Below are 20,240 nucleotides of genomic sequence, written 5' to 3' on the forward strand. Positions count from 1 at the left end.
ACGCACACAAAACGAGTGCGATCATACCAGCACCGGATCCCATCAGAACTCCGAAGTTAAGCGTGCTTGGGCGAGAGTAGTACTAGGATGGGTGACCCCCTGGGAAGTCCTCGTGTTGCACTCCTTTTTGCGCCCCGAGCGGCCAAAAGACTTACTTAAAACTCTCTTTAAAGCTTTTCAATTTTTCGAGCATTATGGCCAACAATAAATATGTCATTAACATATATATAGCAGGAGAATAATGAAATCATCATCTAAAAATTTCTTCATAAAACATACAATGACCAGACATGGTTCTAGGATGGGTGACCCCGTGGGAAGTCCTCGTGTTGCACTCCTTTTTGCGCCCCGAGCGGCCAAAACCTCTCCCGTCGAACTCCGAGGCGATGGTTTTGGGCCTCGGAATTTGCCATGACCGCTACGCAGTCAGTCTCGTGGGGCTCGGAGAGAGCTTTCCGGAATGGGGCCGCAATAGCGATTCCGAGTTCGTTCGAGAAAGTCCCGATGGTTTCGGCGCGCGCTTGCCGTGTCCGGTACGCAGTCGGCCTCGTGGGCATCGGAGGGATCCGACAATGGCGATTCCGAGATCGTTCGAGAGGTTTCGGGGCTCCGGTCGTCGATGCGCCTTCCGCGACGTGCACAAAGGCGAGGGACGACGCACACAAAACGAGTGCGATCATACCAGCACCGGATCCCATCAGAACTCCGAAGTTAAGCGTGCTTGGGCGAGAGTAGTACTAGGATGGGTGACCCCCTGGGAAGTCCTCGTGTTGCACTCCTTTTTGCGCCCCGAGCGGCCAAAAGACTTACTTGAAACTCTCTTTTAAGCTTTTCAATTTTTCCAGCATTATGGCCAACAATAAATATGTCATTAACATATATATAGCAGGAGAATAATGAAATCATTATCTAAAAATTTCTTCATAAAACATACAATAGCCAGACATGGTTCTAGGATGGGTGACCCCGTGGGAAGTCCTCGTGTTGCACTCCTTTTTGCGCCCCGAGCCGCCAAAACCTCTCCCGTCGACCTCCGAGGCGATGGTTTTGGGCCTCGGAATTTGCCATGACCGCTACGCAGTCAGTCTCGTGGGGCTCGGAGAGAGCTTTCCGGAATGGGGCCGCAATAGCGATTCCGAGTTCGTTCGAGAAAGTCCCGATGGTTTCGGCACGCGCTTGCCGTGTCCGGTACGCGGTCGGCCTCGTGGGCATCGGAGGGATCCAACAATGGCGATTCCGAGATCGTTCGAGAGGTTTCGGGGCTCCGGTCATCGATGCGCCGTCCGCGACGTGCACAAAGGCAAGGGACGACGCACACAAAACGAGTGCGATCATACCAGCACCGGATCCCATCAGAACTCTGAAGTTAAGCGTGCTTGGGCGAGAGTAGAACTAGGATGGGTGACCCCCTGGGAAGTCCTCGTGTTGCACTCCTTTTTGCGCCCCGAGCGGCCAAAAGACTTACTTGAAACTCTCTTTTAAGCTTTTCAATTTTTCCAGCATTATGGCCAACAATAAATATGTCATTAACATATATTTAGCAGGAGAATAATGAAATCATCATCTAAAAATTTCTTCATAAAACATACAATGACCAGACATGGTTCTAGGATGGGTGACCCCGTGGGAAGTCCTCGTGTTGCACTCCTTTTTGCGCCCCGAGCGGCCAAAACCTCTCCCGTCGACCTCCGAGGCGATGGTTTTGGGCCTCGGAATTTGCCATGACCGCTACGCAGTCAGTCTCGTGGGGCTCGGAGAGAGCTTTCCGGAATGGGGCCGCAATAGCGATTCCGAGTTCGTTCGAGAAAGTCCCGATGGTTTCGGCACGCGCTTGCCGTGTCCGGTACGCGGTCGGCCTCGTGGGCATCGGAGGGATCCGACAATGGCGATTCCGAGATCGTTCGAGAGGTTTCGGGGCTCCGGTCGTCGATGCGCCGTCCGCGACGTGCACAAAGGCGAGGGACGACGCACACAAAACGAGTGCGATCATACCAGCACCGGATCCCATCAGAACTCCGAAGTTAAGCGTGCTTGGGCGAGAGTAGAACTAGGATGGGTGACCCCCTGGGAAGTCCTCGTGTTGCACTCCTTTTTGCGCCCCGAGCGGCCAAAAGACTTACTTGAAACTCTCTTTTAAGCTTTTCAATTTTTCCAGCATTATGGCCAACAATAAATATGTCATTAACATATATATAGCAGGAGAATAATGAAATCATCATCTAAAAATTTCTTCATAAAACATACAATGACCTGACATGGTTCTAGGATGGGTGACCCCCTGGGAAGTCCTCGTGTTGCACTCCTTTTTGCGCCCTGAGCGGCCAAAACCTCTCCCGTCGACCTCCGAGGCGATGGTTTTGGGCCTCGGAATTTGCCGTGACCGCTACGCTGTCAGTCTCGTGGGGCTCGGAGAGAGCTTTCCGGAATGGGGCCGCAATAGCAATTCAGAGTTCGTTCGAGAAAGTCCCGATGGTTTCGGCGCGCGCTTGCCGTGTCCGGTACGCGGTCGGCCTCGTGGGCATCGGAGGGATCCGACAATGGCGATTCCGAGATCGTTCGAGAGGTTTCGGGGCTCCGGTCGTCGATGCGCCGTCCGCGACGTGCACAAAGGCGAGGGACGACGCACACAAAACGAGTGCGATCATACCAGCACCGGATCCCATCAGAACTCCGAAGTTAAGCGTGCTTGGGCGAGAGTAGTACTAGGATGGGTGACCCCCTGGGAAGTCCTCGTGTTGCACTCCTATTTGCGCCCCGAGCGGCCAAAAGACTTACTTAAAACTCTCTTTAAAGCTTTTCAATTTTTCGAGCATTATGGCCAACAATAAATATGTCATTAACATATATATAGCAGGAGAATAATGAAATCATCATCTAAAAATTTCTTCATAAAACATACAATGACCAGACATGGTTCTAGGATGGGTGACCCCCTGGGAAGTCCTCGTGTTGCACTCCTTTTTGCGCCCCGAGCGGCCAAAACCTCTCCCGTCGACCTCCTAGGCGATGGTTTTGGGCCTCGGAATTTGCCGTGACCGCTAAGCAGTCAGTCTCGTGGGGCTCGGAGAGAGCTTTCCGGAATGGGGCCGCAATAGCGATTCCGAGTTCGTTCGAGAAAGTCCCGATGGTTTCGGCGCGCGCTTGCCGTGTCCGGTACGCGGTAGACCTCGTGGGCATCGGATGGATCCGACAATGACGATTCCGAGATCATTCGAGAGGTTTCGGGGCTCCGGTCGTCGATGCGCCGTCCGCGACGTGCACAAAGGCGAGGGACGACGCACACAAAACGAGTGCGATCATACCAGCACCGGATCCCATCAGAACTCCGAAGTTAAGCGTGCTTGGGCGAGAGTAGTACTAGGATGGGTGACCCCCTGGGAAGTCCTCGTGTTGCACTCCTTTTTGCGCCCCGAGCGGCCAAAAGACTTACTTAAAACTCTCTTTTAAGCTTTTCAATTTTTCCAGCATTATGGCCAACAATAAATATGTCATTAACATATATATAGCAGGAGAATAATGAAATCATCATCTAAAAATTTCTTCATAAAACATACAATGACCAGACATGGTTCTAGGATGGGTGACCCCCTGGGAAGTCCTCGTGTTGCACTCCTTTTTGCGCCCCGAGCAGCCAAAACCTCTCCCGTCGACCTCCGAGGCGATGGTTTTGGGCCTCGGAATTTGCCGTGACCGCTACGCAGTCAGTCTCGTGGGGCTCGGAGAGAGCTTTCCGGAATGGGGCCGCAATAGCGATTCCGAGTTCGTTCGAGAAAGTCCCGATTGTTTCGGCGCGCGCTTGCCGTGTCCGGTACGCGGTCGGCCTCGTGGGCATCGGAGGGATCCGACAATGGCGATTCCGAGATCGTTCGAGAGGTTTCGGGGCTCCGGTCGTCGATGCGCCGTCCGCGACGTGCACAAAGGCGAGGGACGACGCACACAAAACGAGTGCGATCATACCAGCACCGGATCCCATCAGAACTCCGAAGTTAAGCGTGCTTGGGCGAGAGTAGTACTAGGATGGGTGACCCCCTGGGAAGTCCTCGTGTTGCACTCCTTTTTGCGCCCCGAGCGGCCAAAAGACTTACTTAAAACTCTCTTTAAAGCTTTTCAATTTTTCGAGCATTATGGCCAACAATAAATATGTCATTAACATATATATAGCAGGAGAATAATGAAATCATCATCTAAAAATTTCTTCATAAAACATACAATGACCAGACATGGTTCTAGGATGGGTGACCCCGTGGGAAGTCCTCGTGTTGCACTCCTTTTTGCGCCCCGAGCGGCCAAAACCCCTCCCGTCGAACTCCGAGGCGATGGTTTTGGGCCTCGGAATTTGCCATGACCGCTACGCAGTCAGTCTCGTGGGGCTCGGAGAGAGCTTTCCGGAATGGGGCCGCAATAGCGATTCCGAGTTCGTTCGAGAAAGTCCCGATGGTTTCGGCGCGCGCTTGCCGTGTCCGGTACGCGGTCGGCCTCGTGGGCATCGGAGGGATCCGACAATGGCGATTCCGAGATCGTTCGAGAGGTTTCGGGGCTCCGGTCGTCGATGCGCCTTCCGCGACGTGCACAAAGGCGAGGGACGACGCACACAAAACGAGTGCGATCATACCAGCACCGGATCCCATCAGAACTCCGAAGTTAAGCGTGCTTGGGCGAGAGTAGTACTAGGATGGGTGACCCCCTGGGAAGTCCTCGTGTTGCACTCCTTTTTGCGCCCCGAGCGGCCAAAAGACTTACTTGAAACTCTCTTTTAAGCTTTTCAATTTTTCCAGCATTATGGCCAACAATAAATATGTCATTAACATATATATAGCAGGAGAATAATGAAATCATCATCTAAAAATTTCTTCATAAAACATACAATGACCAGACATGGTTCTAGGATGGGTGACCCCGTGGGAAGTCCTCGTGTTGCACTCCTTTTTGCGCCCCGAGCGGCCAAAACCTCTCCCGTCGACCTCCGAGGCGATGGTTTTGGGCCTCGGAATTTGCCATGACCGCTACGCAGTCAGTCTCGTGGGGCTCGGAGAGAGCTTTCCGGAATGGGGCCGCAATAGCGATTCCGAGTTCGTTCGAGAAAGTCCCGATGGTTTCGGCGCGCGCTTGCTGTGTCCGGTACGCGGTCGGCCTCGTGGGCATCGGAGGGATCCGACAATGGCGATTCCGAGATCGTTCGAGAGGTTTCGGGGCTCCGGTCGTCGATGCGCCGTCCGCGACGTGCACAAAGGCGAGGGACGACGCACACAAAACGAGTGCGATCATACCAGCACCGGATCCCATTAGAACTCCGAAGTTAAGCGTGCTTGGGCGAGAGTAGTACTAGGCTGGGTGACCCCCTGGGAAGTCCTCGTGTTGCACTCATTTTTGCGCCCCGAGCGGCCAAAAGACTTACTTAAAACTCTCTTTAAAGCTTTTCAATTTTTCGAGCATTATGGCCAACAATAAATATGTCATTAATATATATATAGCAGGAGAATAATGAAATCATCATCTAAAAATTTCTTCATAAAACATACAATGACCAGACATGGTTCTAGGATGGGTGACCCCCTGGGAAGTCCTCGTGTTGCACTCCTTTTTGCGCCCTGAGCGGCCAAAACCTCTCCCGTCGACCTCCGAGGCGATGGTTTTGGGCCTCGGAATTTGCCGTGACCGCTACGCTGTCAGTCTCGTGGGGCTCGGAGAGAGCTTTCCGTAATGGGGCCGCAATAGCGATTCCGAGTTCGTTCGAGAAAGTCCCGATGGTTTCGGCGCGCGCTTGCCGTGTCCGGTACGCGGTCGGCCTCGTGGGCATCGGAGGGATCCGACAATGGCGATTCCGAGATCGTTCGAGAGGTTTCGGAGCTCCGGTCGTCGATGCGCCGTCCGCGACGTGGACAAAGGCGAGGGACGACGCACACAAAACGAGTGCGATCATACCAGCACCGGATCCCATCAGAACTCCGAAGTTAAGCGTGCTTGGGCGAGAGTAGTACTAGGATGGGTGACCCCCTGGGAAGTCCTCGTGTTGCACTCCTTTTTGCGCCCCGAGCGGCCAAAAGACTTACTTAAAACTCTCTTTAAAGCTTTTCAATTTTTCGAGCATTATGGCCAACAATAAATATGTCATTAACATATATATAGCAGGAGAATAATGAAATCATCATCTAAAAATTTCTTCATAAAACATACAATGACCAGACATGGTTCTAGGATGGGTGACCCCCTGGGAAGTCCTCGTGTTGCACTCCTTTTTGCGCCCCGAGCGGCCAAAACCTCTCCCGTCGACCTCCGAGGCGATGGTTTTGGGCCTCGGAATTTGCCGTGACCGCTACGCAGTCAGTCTCGTGGGGCTCGGAGAGAGCTTTCCGGAATGGGGCCGCAATAGCGATTCCGAGTTCGTTCGAGAAAGTCCCGATGGTTTCGGCGCGCGCTTGCCGTGTCCGGTACGCGGTCGGCCTCGTGGGCATCGGAGGGATCCGACAATGGCGATTCCGAGATCGTTCGAGAGGTTTCGGGGCTCTGGTCGTCGATGCGCCGTCCGCGACGTGCACAAAGGCGAGGGACGACGCACACAAAATGAGTGCGATCATACCAGCACTAAAGCACCGAATCCCATCAGAACTCCGAAGTTAAGCCTGCTTGTGCGAGAGTAGTACTAGGATGGGTGACCCCCTGGGAAGTCCTCGTGTTGCACTCCTTTCTGCGCCCCGAGCGGCCAAAAGACTTACTTAAAACTCTCTTTTAAGTTTTTCAATTTTTCCAGCATTATGGCCAACAATAAATATGTCATTAACATATATATAGCAGGAGAATAATGAAATCATCATCTAAAAATTTCTTCATAAAACATATAATGACCAGACATGGTTCTAGGATGGGTGACCCCCAGGGAAGTCCTCGTGTTGCACTCCTTTTTGCGCCCCGAGCGGCCAAAAGACTTACTTAAAACTCGCTTTTAAGCTTTTCAATTTTTCCAGCATTATGGCCAACAATAAATATGTCATTAACATATATATAGCAGGAGAATAATGAAATCATCATCTAAAAATTTCTTCATAAAACATACAATGACCAGACATGGTTCTAGGATGGGTGACCCCCTGGGAAGTCCTCGTGTTGCACTCCTTTTTGCGCCCCGAGCGGCCAAAACCTCTCCCGTCGACCTCCGAGGCGATGGTTTTGGGCCTCGGAATTTGCCGTGACCGCTACGCAGTCAGTCTCGTGGGGCTCGGAGAGAGCTTTCCGGAATGGGGCCGCAATAGCGATTCCGAGTTCGTTCGAGAAAGTCCCGAAGGTTTCGGCGCGCGCTTGCCGTGTCCGGTACGCGGTCGGCCTCGTGGGCATCGGAGGGATCCGACAATGGCGATTCCGAGATCGTTCGAGAGGTTTCGGGGCTCCGGTCGTCGATGCGCCGTCCGCGACGTGCACAAAGGCGAGGGACGACGCACACAAAACGAGTGCGATCATACCAGCACCGGATCCCATCAGAACTCCGAAGTTAAGCGTGCTTGGGCGAGAGTAGTACTAGGATGGGTGACCCCCTGGGAAGTCCTCGTGTTGCACTCCTTTTTGCGCCCCGAGCGGCCAAAAGACTTACTTAAAACTCTCTTTTAAGCTTTTCAATTTTTCCAGCATTATGGCCAACAATAAATATGTCATTAACATATATATAGCAGGAGAATAATGAAATCATCATCTAAAAATTTCTTCATAAAACATACAATGACCAGACATAGTTCTAGGATGGGTGACCCCCTGGGAAGTCCTCGTGTTGCACTCCTTTTTGTGCCCCGAGCGGCCAAAACCTCTCCCGTCGACCTCCGAGGCGATGGTTTTGGGCCTCGGAATTTGCCGTGACCGCTACGCAGTCAGTCTCGTGGGGCTCGGAGAGAGCTTTCCGGAATGGGGCCGCAATAGCGATTCCGAGTTCGTTCGAGAAAGTCCCGATGGTTTCGGCGCGCGCTTGCCGTGTCCGGTACGCGGTCGGCCTCGTGGGCATCGGAGGGATCCGACAATGGCGATTCCGAGATCGTTCGAGAGGTTTCGGGGCTCCGGTCGTCGATGCGCCGTTCGGGACGTGCACAAAGGCGAGGGACGACGCACACAAAACGGGTGCGATCATACCAGCACCGGATCCCATCAGAACTCCGAAGTTAAGCGTGCTTGGGCGAGAGTAGTACTAGGATGGGTGACCCCCTGGGAAGTCCTCGTGTTGCACTCCTTTTTGCGCCCCGAGCGGCCAAAAGACTTACTTAAAACTCTCTTTTAAGCTTTTCAATTTTTCCAGCATTATGGCCAACAATAAATATGTCATTAACATATATATAGCAGGAGAATAATGAAATCATCATCTAAAAATTGCTTCATAAAACATACAATGACCAGACATGGTTCTAGGATGGGTGACCCCCTGGGAAGTCCTCGTGTTGCACTCCTTTTTGTGCCCCGAGCGGCCAAAACCTCTCCCGTCGACCTCCGAGGCGATGGTTTTGGCCTCGGAATTTGCCGTGACCGCTACGCAGTCAGTCTCGTGGGGCTCGGAGAGAGCTTTCCGGAATGGGGCCGCAATAGCGATTCCGAGTTCGTTCGAGAAAGTCCCGATGGTTTCGGCGCGCGCTTTCCGTGTCCGGTACGCGGTCGGCCTCGTGGGCATCGGAGGGATCCGACAATGGCGATTCCGAGATCGTTCGAGAGCTTTCGGGGCTCCGGTCGTCGATGCGCCGTCCGCGACGTGCACAAAGGCGAGGGACGACGCACACAAAACGAGTGCGATCATACAAGCACCGGATCCCATCAGAACTCCGAAGTTAAGCGTGCTTGGGCGAGAGTAGTACTAGGATGGGTGACCCCCTGGGAAGTCCTCGTGTTGCACTCCTTTTTGCGCCCCGAGCGGCCAAAAGACTTACTTAAAACTCTCTTTTAAGCTTTTCAATTTTTCCAGCATTATGGCCAACAATAAATATGTCATTAACATATATATAGCAGGAGAATAATGAAATCATCATCTAAAAATTTTTTCATAAAACATACAATGACCAGACATGGTTCTTGGATGGGTGACCCCCTGGGAAGTCCTCGTGTTGCACTCCTTTTTGCGCCCCGAGCGGCCAAAACCTCTCCCGTCGACCTCCGAGGCGATGGTTTTGGGCCTCGGAATTTGCCGTGACCGCTACGCTGTCAGTCTCGTGGGGCTCGGAGAGAGCTTTCCGGAATGGGGCCGCAATAGCGATTCCGAGTTCGTTCGAGAAAGTCCCGATGGTTTCGGCGCGCTTGCCGTGTCCGGTACGCGGTCGGCCTCGTGGGCATCGGAGGGATCCGACAATGGCGATTCCGAGATCGTTCGAGAGGTTTCGGGGCTCCGGTCGTCGATGCGCCGTTCGCGACGTGCACAAAGGCGAGGGACGACGCACACAAAACGGGTGCGATCATACCAGCACCGGATCCCATCAGAACTCCGAAGTTAAGCGTGCTTGGGCGAGAGTAGTACTAGGATGGGTGACCCCCTGGGAAGTCCTCGTGTTGCACTCCTTTTTGCGCCCCGAGCGGCCAAAAGACTTACTTAAAACTCTCTTTTAAGCTTTTCAATTTTTCCAGCATTATGGCCAACAATAAATATGTCATTAACATATATATAGCAGGAGAATAATGAAATCATCATCTAAAAATTGCTTCATAAAACATACAATGACCAGACATGGTTCTAGGATGGGTGACCCCCTGGGAAGTCCTCGTGTTGCACTCCTTTTTGTGCCCCGAGCGGCCAAAACCTCTCCCGTCGACCTCCGAGGCGATGGTTTTGGGCCTCGGAATTTGCCGTGACCGCTACGCAGTCAGTCTCGTGGGGCTCGGAGAGAGCTTTCCGGAATGGGGCCGCAATAGCGATTCCGAGTTCGTTCGAGAAAGTCCCGATGGTTTCGGCGCGCGCTTGCCGTGTCCGGTACGCGGTCGGCCTCGTGGGCATCGGAGGGATCCGACAATGGCGATTCCGAGATCGTTCGAGAGCTTTCGGGGCTCCGGTCGTCGATGCGCCGTCCGCGACGTGCACAAAGGCGAGGGACGACGCACACAAAACGAGTGCGATCATACAAGCACCGGATCCCATCAGAACTCCGAAGTTAAGCGTGCTTGGGCGAGAGTAGTACTAGGATGGGTGACCCCCTGGGAAGTCCTCGTGTTGCACTCCTTTTTGCGCCCCGAGCGGCCAAAAGACTTACTTAAAACTCTCTTTTAAGCTTTTCAATTTTTCCAGCATTATGGCCAACAATAAATATGTCATTAACATATATATAGCATGAGAATAATGAAATCATCATCTAAAAATTTTTTCATAAAACATACAATGACCAGACATGGTTTTTGGATGGGTGACCCCCTGGGAAGTCCTCGTGTTGCACTCCTTTTTGCGCCCCGAGCGGCCAAAACCTCTCCCGTCGACCTCCGAGGCGATGGTTTTGGGCCTCGGAATTTGCCGTGACCGCTACGCAGTCAGTCTCGTGGGGCTCAGAGAGAGCTTTCCGGAATGGGGCCGCAATAGCGATTCCGAGTTCGTTCGAGAAAGTCCCGATGGTTTCGGCGCGCGCTTGCCGTGTCCGGTACGCGGTCGGCCTCGTGGGCATCGGAGGGATCCGACAATGGCGATTCCGAGATCGTTCGAGAGGTTTCGGGGCTCCGGTCGTCGATGCGCCGTTCGCGACGTGCACAAAGGCGAGGGACGACGCACACAAAACGGGTGCGATCATACCAGCACCGGATCCCATCAGAACTCCGAAGTTAAGCGTGCTTGGGCGAGAGTAGTACTAGGATGGGTGACCCCCTGGGAAGTCCTCGTGTTGCACTCCTTTTTGCGCCCCGAGCGGCCAAAAGACTTACTTAAAACTCTCTTTTAAGCTTTTCAATTTTTCCAGCATTATGGCCAACAATAAATATGTCATTAACATATATATAGCAGGAGAATAATGAAATCATCATCTAAAAATTGCTTCATAAAACATACAATGACCAGACATGGTTCTAGGATGGGTGACCCCCTGGGAAGTCCTCGTGTTGCACTCCTTTTTGTGCCCCGAGCGGCCAAAACCTCTCCCGTCGACCTCCGAGGCGATGGTTTTGGGCCTCGGAATTTGCCGTGACCGCTACGCAGTCAGTCTCGTGGGGCTCGGAGAGAGCTTTCCGGAATGGGGCCGCAATAGCGATTCCAAGTTCGTTCGAGAAAGTCCCGATGGTTTCGGCGCGCGCTTGCCATGTCCGGTACGCGGTCGGCCTCGTGGGCATCGGAGGGATCCGACAATGGCGATTCCGAGATCGTTCGAGAGCTTTCGGGGCTCCGGTCGTCGATGCGCCGTCCGCGACGTGCACAAAGGCGAGGGACGACGCACACAAAACGAGTGCGATCATACAAGCACCGGATCCCATCAGAACTCCGAAGTTAAGCGTGCTTGGGCGAGAGTAGTACTAGGATGGGTGACCCCCTGGGAAGTCCTCGTGTTGCACTCCTTTTTGCGCCCCGAGCGGCCAAAAGACTTACTTAAAACTCTTTTTTAAGCTTTTCAATTTTTCCAGCATTATGGCCAACAATAAATATGTCATTAACATATATATAGCAGGAGAATAATGAAATCATCATCTAAAAATTTTTTCATAAAACATACAATGACCAGACATGGTTCTTGGATGGGTGACCCCCTGGGAAGTCCTCGTGTTGCACTCCTTTTTGCGCCCCGAGCGGCCAAAACCTCTCCCGTCGACCTCCGAGGCGATGGTTTTGGGCCTCGGAATTTGCCGTGACCGCTACGCAGTCAGTCTCGTGGGGCTCGGAGAGAGCTTTCCGGAATGGGGCCGCAATAGCGATTCCGAGTTCGTTCGAGAAAGTCCCGATGGTTTCGGCGCGCGCTTGCCGTGTCCGGTACGCGGTCGGCCTCGTGGGCATCGGAGGGATCCGACAATGGCGATTCCGAGATCGTTCGAGAGGTTTCGGGGCTCCGGTCGTCGATGCGCCGTTCGCGACGTGCACAAAGGCGAGGGACGACGCACACAAAACGGGTGCGATCATACCAGCACCGGATCCCATCAGAACTCCGAAGTTAAGCGTGCTTGGGCGAGAGTAGTACTAGGATGGGTGACCCCCTGGGAAGTCCTCGTGTTGCACTCCTTTTTGCGCCCCGAGCGGCCAAAAGACTTACTTAAAACTCTCTTTTAAGCTTTTTAATTTTTCCAGCATTATGGCCAACAATAAATATGTCATTAACATATATATAGCAGGAGAATAATGAAATCATCATCTAAAAATTGCTTCATAAAACATACAATGACCAGACATGGTTCTAGGATGGTTGACCCCCTGGGAAGTCCTCGTGTTGCACTCCTTTTTGTGCCCCGAGCGGCCAAAACCTCTCCCGTCGACCTCCGAGGCGATGGTTTTGGGCCTCGGAATTTGCCGTGACCGCTACGCAGTCAGTCTCGTGGGGCTCGGAGAGAGCTTTCCGGAATGGGGCCGCAATAGCGATTCCGAGTTCGTTCGAGAAAGTCCCGATGGTTTCGGCGCGCGCTTGCCGTGTCCGGTACGCGGTCGGCCTCGTGGGCATCGGAGGGATCCGACAATGGCGATTCCGAGATCGTTCGAGAGCTTTCGGGGCTCCGGTCGTCGATGCGCCGTCCGCGACGTGCACAAAGGTGAGGGACGACGCACACAAAACGAGTGCGATCATACAAGCACCGGATCCCATCAGAACTCCGAAGTTAAGCGTGCTTGGGCGAGAGTAGTACTAGGATGGGTGACCCCCTGGGAAGTCCTCGTGTTGCACTCCTTTTTGCGCCCCGAGCGGCCAAAAGACTTACTTAAAACTCTCTTTTAAGCTTTTCAATTTTTCCAGCATTATGGCCAACAATAAATATGTCATTAACATATATATAGCAGGAGAATAAAGAAATCATCATCTAAAAATTTCTTCATAAAACATACAATGACCAGACATGGTTCTTGGATGGGTGACCCCCTGGGAAGTCCTCGTGTTGCACTCCTTTTTGCGCCCCGAGCGGCCAAAACCTCTCCCGTCGACCTCCGAGGCGATGGTTTTGGGCCTCGGAATATGCCGTGACCGCTACGCAGTCAGTCTCGTGGGGCTCGGAGAGAGCTTTCCGGAATGGGGCCGCAATAGCGATTACGAGTTCGTTCGAGAAAGTCCCGATGGTTTCGGCGCGCGCTTGCCGTGTCCGGTACGCGGTCGGCCTCGTGGGCATCGGAGGGATCCGACAATGGCGATTCCGAGATCGTTCGAGAGGTTTCGGGGCTCCGGTCGTCGATGCGCCGTCCGCGACGTGCACAAAGGCGAGGGACGACGCACACAAAACGAGTGCGATCATACAAGCACCGGATCCCATCAGAACTCCGAAGTTAAGCGTGCTTGGGCGAGAGTAGTACTAGGATGGGTGACCCCCTGGGAAGTCCTCGTGTTGCACTCCTTTTTGCGCCCCGAGCGGCCAAAAGACTTACTTAAAACTCTCTTTTAAGCTTTTCAATTTTTCCAGCATTATGGCCAACAATAAATATGTCATTAACATATATATAGCAGGAGAATAATGAAATCATCATCTAAAAATTTCTTCATAAAACATACAATGACCAGACATAGTTCTAGGATGGGTGACCCCCTGGGAAGTCCTCGTGTTGCACTCCTTTTTGTGCCCCGAGCGGCCAAAACCTCTCCCATCGACCTCCGAGGCGATGGTTTTGGGCCTCGGAATTTGCCGTGACCGCTACGCAGTCAGTCTCGTGGGGCTCGGAGAGAGCTTTCCGGAATGGGGCCGCAATAGCGATTCCGAGTTCGTTCGAGAAAGTCCCGATGGTTTCGGCGCGCGCTTGCCGTGTCCGGTACGCGGTCGGCCTCGTGGGCATCGGAGGGATCCGACAATGGCGATTCCGAGATCGTTCGAGAGGTTTCGGGGCTCCGGTCGTCGATGCGCCGTTCGCGACGTGCACAAAGGCGAGGGACGACGCACACAAAACGGGTGCGATCATACCAGCACCGGATCCCATCAGAACTCCGAAGTTAAGCGTGCTTGGGCGAGAGTAGTACTAGGATGGGTGACCCCCTGGGAAGTCCTCGTGTTGCACTCCTTTTTGCGCCCCGAGCGGCCAAAAGACTTACTTAAAACTCTCTTTTAAGCTTTTCAATTTTTCCAGCATTATGGCCAACAATAAATATGTCATTAACATATATATAGCAGGAGAATAATGAAATCATCATCTAAAAATTGCTTCATAAAACATACAATGACCAGACATGGTTCTAGGATGGGTGACCCCCTGGGAAGTCCTCGTGTTGCACTCCTTTTTGTGCCCCGAGCGGCCAAAACCTCTCCCGTCGACCTCCGAGGCGATGGTTTTGGGCCTCGGAATTTGCCGTGACCGCTACGCAGTCAGTCTCGTGGGGCTCGGAGAGAGCTTTCCGGAATGGGGCCGCAATAGCGATTCCGAGTTCGTTCGAGAAAGTCCCGATGGTTTCGGCGCGCGCTTGCCGTGTCCGGTACACGGTCGGCCTCGTGGGCATCGGAGGGATCCGACAATGGCGATTCCGAGATCGTTCGAGAGGTTTCGGGGCTCCGGTCGTCGATGCGCCGTCCGCGACGTGCACAAAGGCGAGGGACGACGTACACAAAACGATTGCGATCATACTAGCCCCGGATCCCATCAGAACTCCGAAGTTAAGCGTGTTTGGGCGAGAGTAGTACTAGGATGGGTGACACCCTGGGAAGTCCTCGTGTTGCACTCCTTTTTGCGCCCCGAGCGGCCAAAAGACTTACTTAAAACTCTCTTTTAAGCTTTTCAATTTTTCCAGCATTATGGCCAACAATAAATATGTCATTAACATATATATAGCAGGAGAATAATGAAATCATCATCTAAAAATTTCTTCATAAAACATACAATGACCAAACATAGTTCTAGGATGGGTGACCCCCTGGGAAGTCCTCGTGTTGCACTACTTTTTGCGCCCCGAGCGGCCAAAAGACTTACTTAAAACTCTCTTTTAAGCTTTTCAATTTTTCCAGCATTATGGCCAACAATAAATATGTCATTAACATATATATAGCAGGAGAATAAAGAAATCATCATCTAAAAATTTCTTCATAAAACATACAATGACCAGACATGGTTCTTGGATGGGTGACCCCCTGGGAAGTCCTCGTGTTGCACTCCTTTTTGCGCCCCGAGCGGCCAAAACCTCTCCCGTCGACCTCCGAGGCGATGGTTTTGGGCCTCGGAATTTGCCGTGACCGCTACGCAGTCAGTCTCGTGGGGCTCGGAGAGAGCTTTCCGGAATGGGGCCGCAATAGCGATTCCGAGTTCGTTCGAGAAAGTCCCGATGGTTTCGGCGAGCGCTTGCCGTGTCCGGTACGCGGTCGGCCTCGTGGGCATCGGAGGGATCCGACAATGGCGATTCCGAGATCGTTCGAGAGGTTTCGGGGCTCCGGTCGTCGATGCGCCGTCCGCGACGTGCACAAAGGCGAGGGACGACGCACACAAAACGAGTGCGATCATACCAGCACTAAAGCACCGGATCCCATCAGAACTCCGAAGTTAAGCCTGCTTGGGCGAGAGTAGTACTAGGATGGGTGAGCCCCTGGGAAGTCCTTGTGTTGCACTCCTTTTTGCGCCCCGAGCGGCCAAAAGACTTACTTAAAACTTTCTTTTAAGCTTTTCAATTTTTCCAGCATTATGGCTAACAATAAATATGTCATTAACATATATATAGCAGGAGAATAATGAAATCATCATCTAAAAATTTCTTCATAAAACATACAATGACCAGACATGGTTCTAGGATGGGTGACCCCCTGGGAAGTCCTCGTGTTGCACTCCTTTTTGCGCCCCGAGCGGCCAAAACCTCTCCCGTCGACCTCCGAGGTGATGGTTTTGGGCCTCGGAATTTGTCGTCGATGCGCCGTCCGCGACGTGCACAAAGGCGAGGGACGACGCACACAAATCGAGTGCGATCATACCAGCACTAAACCACCGGATCCCATCAGAACTCCGAAGTTAAGCGTGCTTGGGCGAGAGTAGTACTAGGATGGGTGACCCCCTGGGAAGTCCTCGTGTTGCACTCGTTTTTGCGCCCCGAGCAGCCAAAAGACTTACTTAAAACTCTCTTTTAAGCTTTTCAATTTTTCCAGCATTATGGCCAACAATAAATATGTCATTAACATATATATAGCAGGAGAATAATGAAATCATCATCTAAAAATTTCTTCATAAAACATACAATGACCAGACATGGTTCTAGGATGGGTGACCCCCTGGGAAGTCCTCGTGTTGCACTCCTTTCTGCGCCCCGAGCGGCCAAAACCTCTCCCGTCGACCTCCGAGGCGATGGTTTTGGGCCTCGGAATTTGCCGTTACCGCTACGCAGTCAGTCTCGTGGGGCTCGGAGAGAGCTTTCCGGAATGGGGCCGCAATAGCGATTCCGAGTTCGTTCGAGAAAGTCCCGATGGTTTCGGCGCGCGCTTGCCGTGTCCGGTACGCGGTCGGCCTCGTGGGCATCGGAGGGATCCGACAATGGCGATTCCGAGATCGTTCGAGAGGTTTCGGGGCTCCGGTCGTCGATGCGCCGTCCGCGACGTGCACAAAGGCGAGGGACGACGCACACAAAACGAGTGCGATCATACCAGCACTAAAGCACCGGATCCCATCAGAACTCCGAAGTTAAGCGTGCTTGGGCGAGAGTAGTACTAGGATGGGTGACCCCCTGGGAAGTCCTTGTGTTGCACTCCTTTTTGCGCCCCGAGCGGCCAAAAGACTTACTTAAAACTCTCTTTTAAGCTTTTCAATTTTTCCAGCATTATGGCCAACAATAAATATGTCATTAACATATATATAGCAGGAGAATAATGAAATCATCATCTAAAAATTTTTTCATAAAACATACAATGACCAGACATGGTTCTTGGATGGGTGACCCCCTGGGAAGTCCTCGTGTTGCATTCCTTTTTGCGCCCCGAGCGGCCAAAACCTCTCCCGTCGACCTCCGAGGCGATGGTTTTGGGCCTCGGAATTTGCCGTGACCGCTACGCAGTCAGTCTCGTGGGGCTCGGAGAGAGCTTTCCGGAATGGGGCCGCAATAGCGATTCCGAGTTCGTTCGAGAAAGTCCCGATGGTTTCGGCGCGCGCTTGCCGTGTCCGGTACGCGGTCGGCCTCGTGGGCATCGGAGGGATCCGACAATGGCGATTCCGAGATCGTTCGAGAGGTTTCGGGGCTCCGGTCGTCGATGCGCCGTTCGCGACGTGCACAAAGGCGAGGGACGACGCACACAAAACGGGTGCGATCATACCAGCACCGGATCCCATCAGAACTCCGAAGTTAAGCGTGCTTGGGCGAGAGTAGTACTAGGATGGGTGACCCCCTGGGAAGTCCTCGTGTTGCACTCCTTTTTGCGCCCCGAGCGGCCAAAAGACTTACTTAAAACTCTCTTTTAAGCTTTTTAATTTTTCCAGCATTATGGCCAACAATAAATATGTCATTAACATATATATAGCAGGAGAATAATGAAATCATCATCTAAAAATTGCTTCATAAAACATACAATGACCAGACATGGTTCTAGGATGGTTGACCCCCTGGGAAGTCCTCGTGTTGCACTCCTTTTTGTGCCCCGAGCGGCCAAAACCTCTCCCGTCGACCTCCGAGTCGATGGTTTTGGGCCTCGGAATTTGCCGTGACCGCTACGCAGTCAGTCTCGTGGGGCTCGGAGAGAGCTTTCCGGAATGGGGCCGCAATAGCGATTCCGAGTTCGTTCGAGAAAGTCCCGATGGTTTCGGCGCGCGCTTGCCGTGTCCGGTACACGGTCGGCCTCGTGGGCATCGGAGGGATCCGACAATGGCGATTCCGAGATCGTTCGAGAGCTTTCGGGGCTCCGGTCGTCGATGCGCCGTCCGCGACGTGCACAAAGGTGAGGGACGACGCACACAAAACGAGTGCGATCATACAAGCACCGGATCCCATCAGAACTCCGAAGTTAAGCGTGCTTGGGCGAGAGTAGTACTAGGATGGGTGACCCCCTGGGAAGTCCTCGTGTTGCACTCCTTTTTGCGCCCCGAGCGGCCAAAAGACTTACTTAAAACTCTCTTTTAAGCTTTTCAATTTTTCCAGCATTATGGCCAACAATAAATATGTCATTAACATATATATAGTAGGAGAATAAAGAAATCATCATCTAAAAATTTCTTCATAAAACATACAATGACCAGACATGGTTCTTGGATGGGTGACCCCCTGGGAAGTCCTCGTGTTGCACTCCTTTTTGCGCCCCGAGCGGCCAAAACCTCTCCCGTCGACCTCCGAGGCGATGGTTTTGGGCCTCGGAATTTGCCGTGACCGCTACGCAGTCAGTCTCGTGGGGCTCGGAGAGAGCTTTCCGGAATGGGGCCGCAATAGCGATTACGAGTTCGTTCGAGAAAGTCCCGATGGTTTCGGCGCGCGCTTGCCGTGTCCGGTACGCGGTCGGCCTCGTGGGCATCGGAGGGATCCGACAATGGCGATTCCGAGATCGTTCGAGAGGTTTCGGGGCTCCGGTCGTCGATGCGCCGTCCGCGACGTGCACAAAGGCGAGGGACGACGCACACAAAACGAGTGCGATCATACAAGCACCGGATCCCATCAGAACTCCGAAGTTAAGCGTGCTTGGGCGAGAGTAGTACTAGGATGGGTGACCCCCTGGGAAGTCCTCGTGTTGCACTCCTTTTTGCGCCCCGAGCGGCCAAAAGACTTACTTAAAACTCTCTTTTAAGCTTTTCAATTTTTCCAGCATTATGGCCAACAATAAATATGTCATTAACATATATATAGCAGGAGAATAATGAAATCATCATCTAAAAATTTCTTCATAAAACATACAATGACCAGACATAGTTCTAGGATGGGTGACCCCCTGGGAAGTCCTCGTGTTGCACTCCTTTTTGTGCCCCGAGCGGCCAAAACCTCTCCCATCGACCTCCGAGGCGATGGTTTTGGGCCTCGGAATTTGCCGTGACCGCTACGCAGTCAGTCTCGTGGGGCTCGGAGAGAGCTTTCCGGAATGGGGCCGCAATAGCGATTCCGAGTTCGTTCGAGAAAGTCCCGATGGTTTCGGCGCGCGCTTGCCGTGTCCGGTACGCGGTCGGCCTCGTGGGCATCGGAGGGATCCGACAATGGCGATTCCGAGATCGTTCGAGAGGTTTCGGGGCTCCGGTCGTCGATGCGCCGTTCGCGACGTGCACAAAGGCGAGGGAAGACGCACACAAAACGGGTGCGATCATACCAGCACCGGATCCCATCAGAACTCCGAAGTTAAGCGTGCTTGGGCGAGAGTAGTACTAGGATGGGTGACCCCCTGGGAAGTCCTCGTGTTGCACTCCTTTTTGCGCCCCGAGCGGCCAAAAGACTTACTTAAAACTCTCTTTTAAGCTTTTCAATTTTTCCAGCATTATGGCCAACAATAAATATGTCATTAACATATATATAGCAGGAGAATAATGAAATCATCATCTAAAAATTGCTTCATAAAACATACAATGACCAGACATGGTTCTAGGATGGGTGACCCCCTGGGAAGTCCTCGTGTTGCACTCCTTTTTGTGCCCCGAGCGGCCAAAACCTCTCCCGTCGACCTCCGAGGCGATGGTTTTGGGCCTCGGAATTTGCCGTGACCGCTACGCAGTCAGTCTCGTGGGGCTCGGAGAGAGCTTTCCGGAATGGGGCCGCAATAGCGATTCCGAGTTCGTTCGAGAAAGTCCCGATGGTTTCGGCGCGCGCTTGCCGTGTCCGGTACACGGTCGGCCTCGTGGGCATCGGAGGGATCCGACAATGGCGATTCCGAGATCGTTCGAGAGGTTTCGGGGCTCCGGTCGTCGATGCGCCGTCCGCGACGTGCACAAAGGCGAGGGACGACGTACACAAAACGATTGCGATCATACTAGCCCCGGATCCCATCAGAACTCCGAAGTTAAGCGTGTTTGGGCGAGAGTAGTACTAGGATGGGTGACACCCTGGGAAGTCCTCGTGTTGCACTCCTTTTTGCGCCCCGAGCGGCCAAAAGACTTACTTAAAACTCTCTTTTAAGCTTTTCAATTTTTCCAGCATTATGGCCAACAATAAATATGTCATTAACATATATATAGCAGGAGAATAATGAAATCATCATCTAAAAATTTCTTCATAAAACATACAATGACCAAACATAGTTCTAGGATGGGTGACCCCCTGGGAAGTCCTCGTGTTGCACTA

The 20,240-nt window shown here is 52.6% G+C and overlaps 4 non-coding genes and 27 pseudogenes across 4 annotated transcripts; all 31 read left to right on the forward strand.

Annotated features, from left to right (window-relative positions):
* The first annotated feature begins 13 nt into the window (after positions 1-13).
* On the forward strand, positions 14-124 carry LOC135591290 (5S ribosomal RNA; annotated as a pseudogene).
* A 544-nt stretch (positions 125-668) lies between these two features.
* On the forward strand, positions 669-779 carry LOC135591291 (5S ribosomal RNA; annotated as a pseudogene).
* A 544-nt stretch (positions 780-1,323) lies between these two features.
* Positions 1,324-1,434, forward strand: LOC135591725 (5S ribosomal RNA; annotated as a pseudogene).
* A 544-nt stretch (positions 1,435-1,978) lies between these two features.
* Positions 1,979-2,089, forward strand: LOC135591678 (5S ribosomal RNA; annotated as a pseudogene).
* A 544-nt stretch (positions 2,090-2,633) lies between these two features.
* Positions 2,634-2,744, forward strand: LOC135591292 (5S ribosomal RNA; annotated as a pseudogene).
* A 544-nt stretch (positions 2,745-3,288) lies between these two features.
* Positions 3,289-3,399, forward strand: LOC135591293 (5S ribosomal RNA; annotated as a pseudogene).
* A 544-nt stretch (positions 3,400-3,943) lies between these two features.
* Positions 3,944-4,054, forward strand: LOC135591294 (5S ribosomal RNA; annotated as a pseudogene).
* Positions 4,055-4,598: 544 nt separating this feature from the next.
* On the forward strand, positions 4,599-4,709 carry LOC135591295 (5S ribosomal RNA; annotated as a pseudogene).
* A 544-nt stretch (positions 4,710-5,253) lies between these two features.
* LOC135591540 (5S ribosomal RNA) lies at positions 5,254-5,364 on the forward strand (annotated as a pseudogene).
* A 544-nt stretch (positions 5,365-5,908) lies between these two features.
* On the forward strand, positions 5,909-6,019 carry LOC135591296 (5S ribosomal RNA; annotated as a pseudogene).
* A 544-nt stretch (positions 6,020-6,563) lies between these two features.
* Positions 6,564-6,682, forward strand: LOC135590446 (5S ribosomal RNA). The gene has a single exon (XR_010477854.1). It is a non-coding gene; the product is annotated as a 5S ribosomal RNA (ribosomal RNA).
* Positions 6,683-7,440: 758 nt separating this feature from the next.
* Positions 7,441-7,551, forward strand: LOC135591297 (5S ribosomal RNA; annotated as a pseudogene).
* A 544-nt stretch (positions 7,552-8,095) lies between these two features.
* Positions 8,096-8,206, forward strand: LOC135591375 (5S ribosomal RNA; annotated as a pseudogene).
* Positions 8,207-8,749: 543 nt separating this feature from the next.
* Positions 8,750-8,860, forward strand: LOC135591595 (5S ribosomal RNA; annotated as a pseudogene).
* A 542-nt stretch (positions 8,861-9,402) lies between these two features.
* Positions 9,403-9,513, forward strand: LOC135591377 (5S ribosomal RNA; annotated as a pseudogene).
* Positions 9,514-10,057: 544 nt separating this feature from the next.
* LOC135591597 (5S ribosomal RNA) lies at positions 10,058-10,168 on the forward strand (annotated as a pseudogene).
* Positions 10,169-10,712: 544 nt separating this feature from the next.
* Positions 10,713-10,823, forward strand: LOC135591378 (5S ribosomal RNA; annotated as a pseudogene).
* A 544-nt stretch (positions 10,824-11,367) lies between these two features.
* On the forward strand, positions 11,368-11,478 carry LOC135591598 (5S ribosomal RNA; annotated as a pseudogene).
* A 544-nt stretch (positions 11,479-12,022) lies between these two features.
* LOC135591379 (5S ribosomal RNA) lies at positions 12,023-12,133 on the forward strand (annotated as a pseudogene).
* A 544-nt stretch (positions 12,134-12,677) lies between these two features.
* On the forward strand, positions 12,678-12,788 carry LOC135591599 (5S ribosomal RNA; annotated as a pseudogene).
* A 544-nt stretch (positions 12,789-13,332) lies between these two features.
* On the forward strand, positions 13,333-13,443 carry LOC135591600 (5S ribosomal RNA; annotated as a pseudogene).
* Positions 13,444-13,987: 544 nt separating this feature from the next.
* Positions 13,988-14,098, forward strand: LOC135591380 (5S ribosomal RNA; annotated as a pseudogene).
* Positions 14,099-14,642: 544 nt separating this feature from the next.
* On the forward strand, positions 14,643-14,753 carry LOC135591774 (5S ribosomal RNA; annotated as a pseudogene).
* A 758-nt stretch (positions 14,754-15,511) lies between these two features.
* LOC135590073 (5S ribosomal RNA) lies at positions 15,512-15,630 on the forward strand. Its single transcript, XR_010477480.1, has one exon. It is a non-coding gene; the product is annotated as a 5S ribosomal RNA (ribosomal RNA).
* A 340-nt stretch (positions 15,631-15,970) lies between these two features.
* On the forward strand, positions 15,971-16,089 carry LOC135589989 (5S ribosomal RNA). Its single transcript, XR_010477395.1, has one exon. It is a non-coding gene; the product is annotated as a 5S ribosomal RNA (ribosomal RNA).
* A 544-nt stretch (positions 16,090-16,633) lies between these two features.
* Positions 16,634-16,752, forward strand: LOC135592161 (5S ribosomal RNA). The gene has a single exon (XR_010478926.1). It is a non-coding gene; the product is annotated as a 5S ribosomal RNA (ribosomal RNA).
* A 544-nt stretch (positions 16,753-17,296) lies between these two features.
* LOC135591381 (5S ribosomal RNA) lies at positions 17,297-17,407 on the forward strand (annotated as a pseudogene).
* Positions 17,408-17,951: 544 nt separating this feature from the next.
* Positions 17,952-18,062, forward strand: LOC135591601 (5S ribosomal RNA; annotated as a pseudogene).
* A 544-nt stretch (positions 18,063-18,606) lies between these two features.
* Positions 18,607-18,717, forward strand: LOC135591602 (5S ribosomal RNA; annotated as a pseudogene).
* A 544-nt stretch (positions 18,718-19,261) lies between these two features.
* LOC135591382 (5S ribosomal RNA) lies at positions 19,262-19,372 on the forward strand (annotated as a pseudogene).
* A 544-nt stretch (positions 19,373-19,916) lies between these two features.
* Positions 19,917-20,027, forward strand: LOC135591775 (5S ribosomal RNA; annotated as a pseudogene).
* Positions 20,028-20,240: the final 213 nt, after the last annotated feature.

Source organism: Musa acuminata, chromosome BXJ1-8, assembly GCF_036884655.1.
Source record: "Musa acuminata AAA Group cultivar baxijiao chromosome BXJ1-8, Cavendish_Baxijiao_AAA, whole genome shotgun sequence".
Lineage (NCBI taxonomy): Eukaryota > Viridiplantae > Streptophyta > Magnoliopsida > Zingiberales > Musaceae > Musa > Musa acuminata.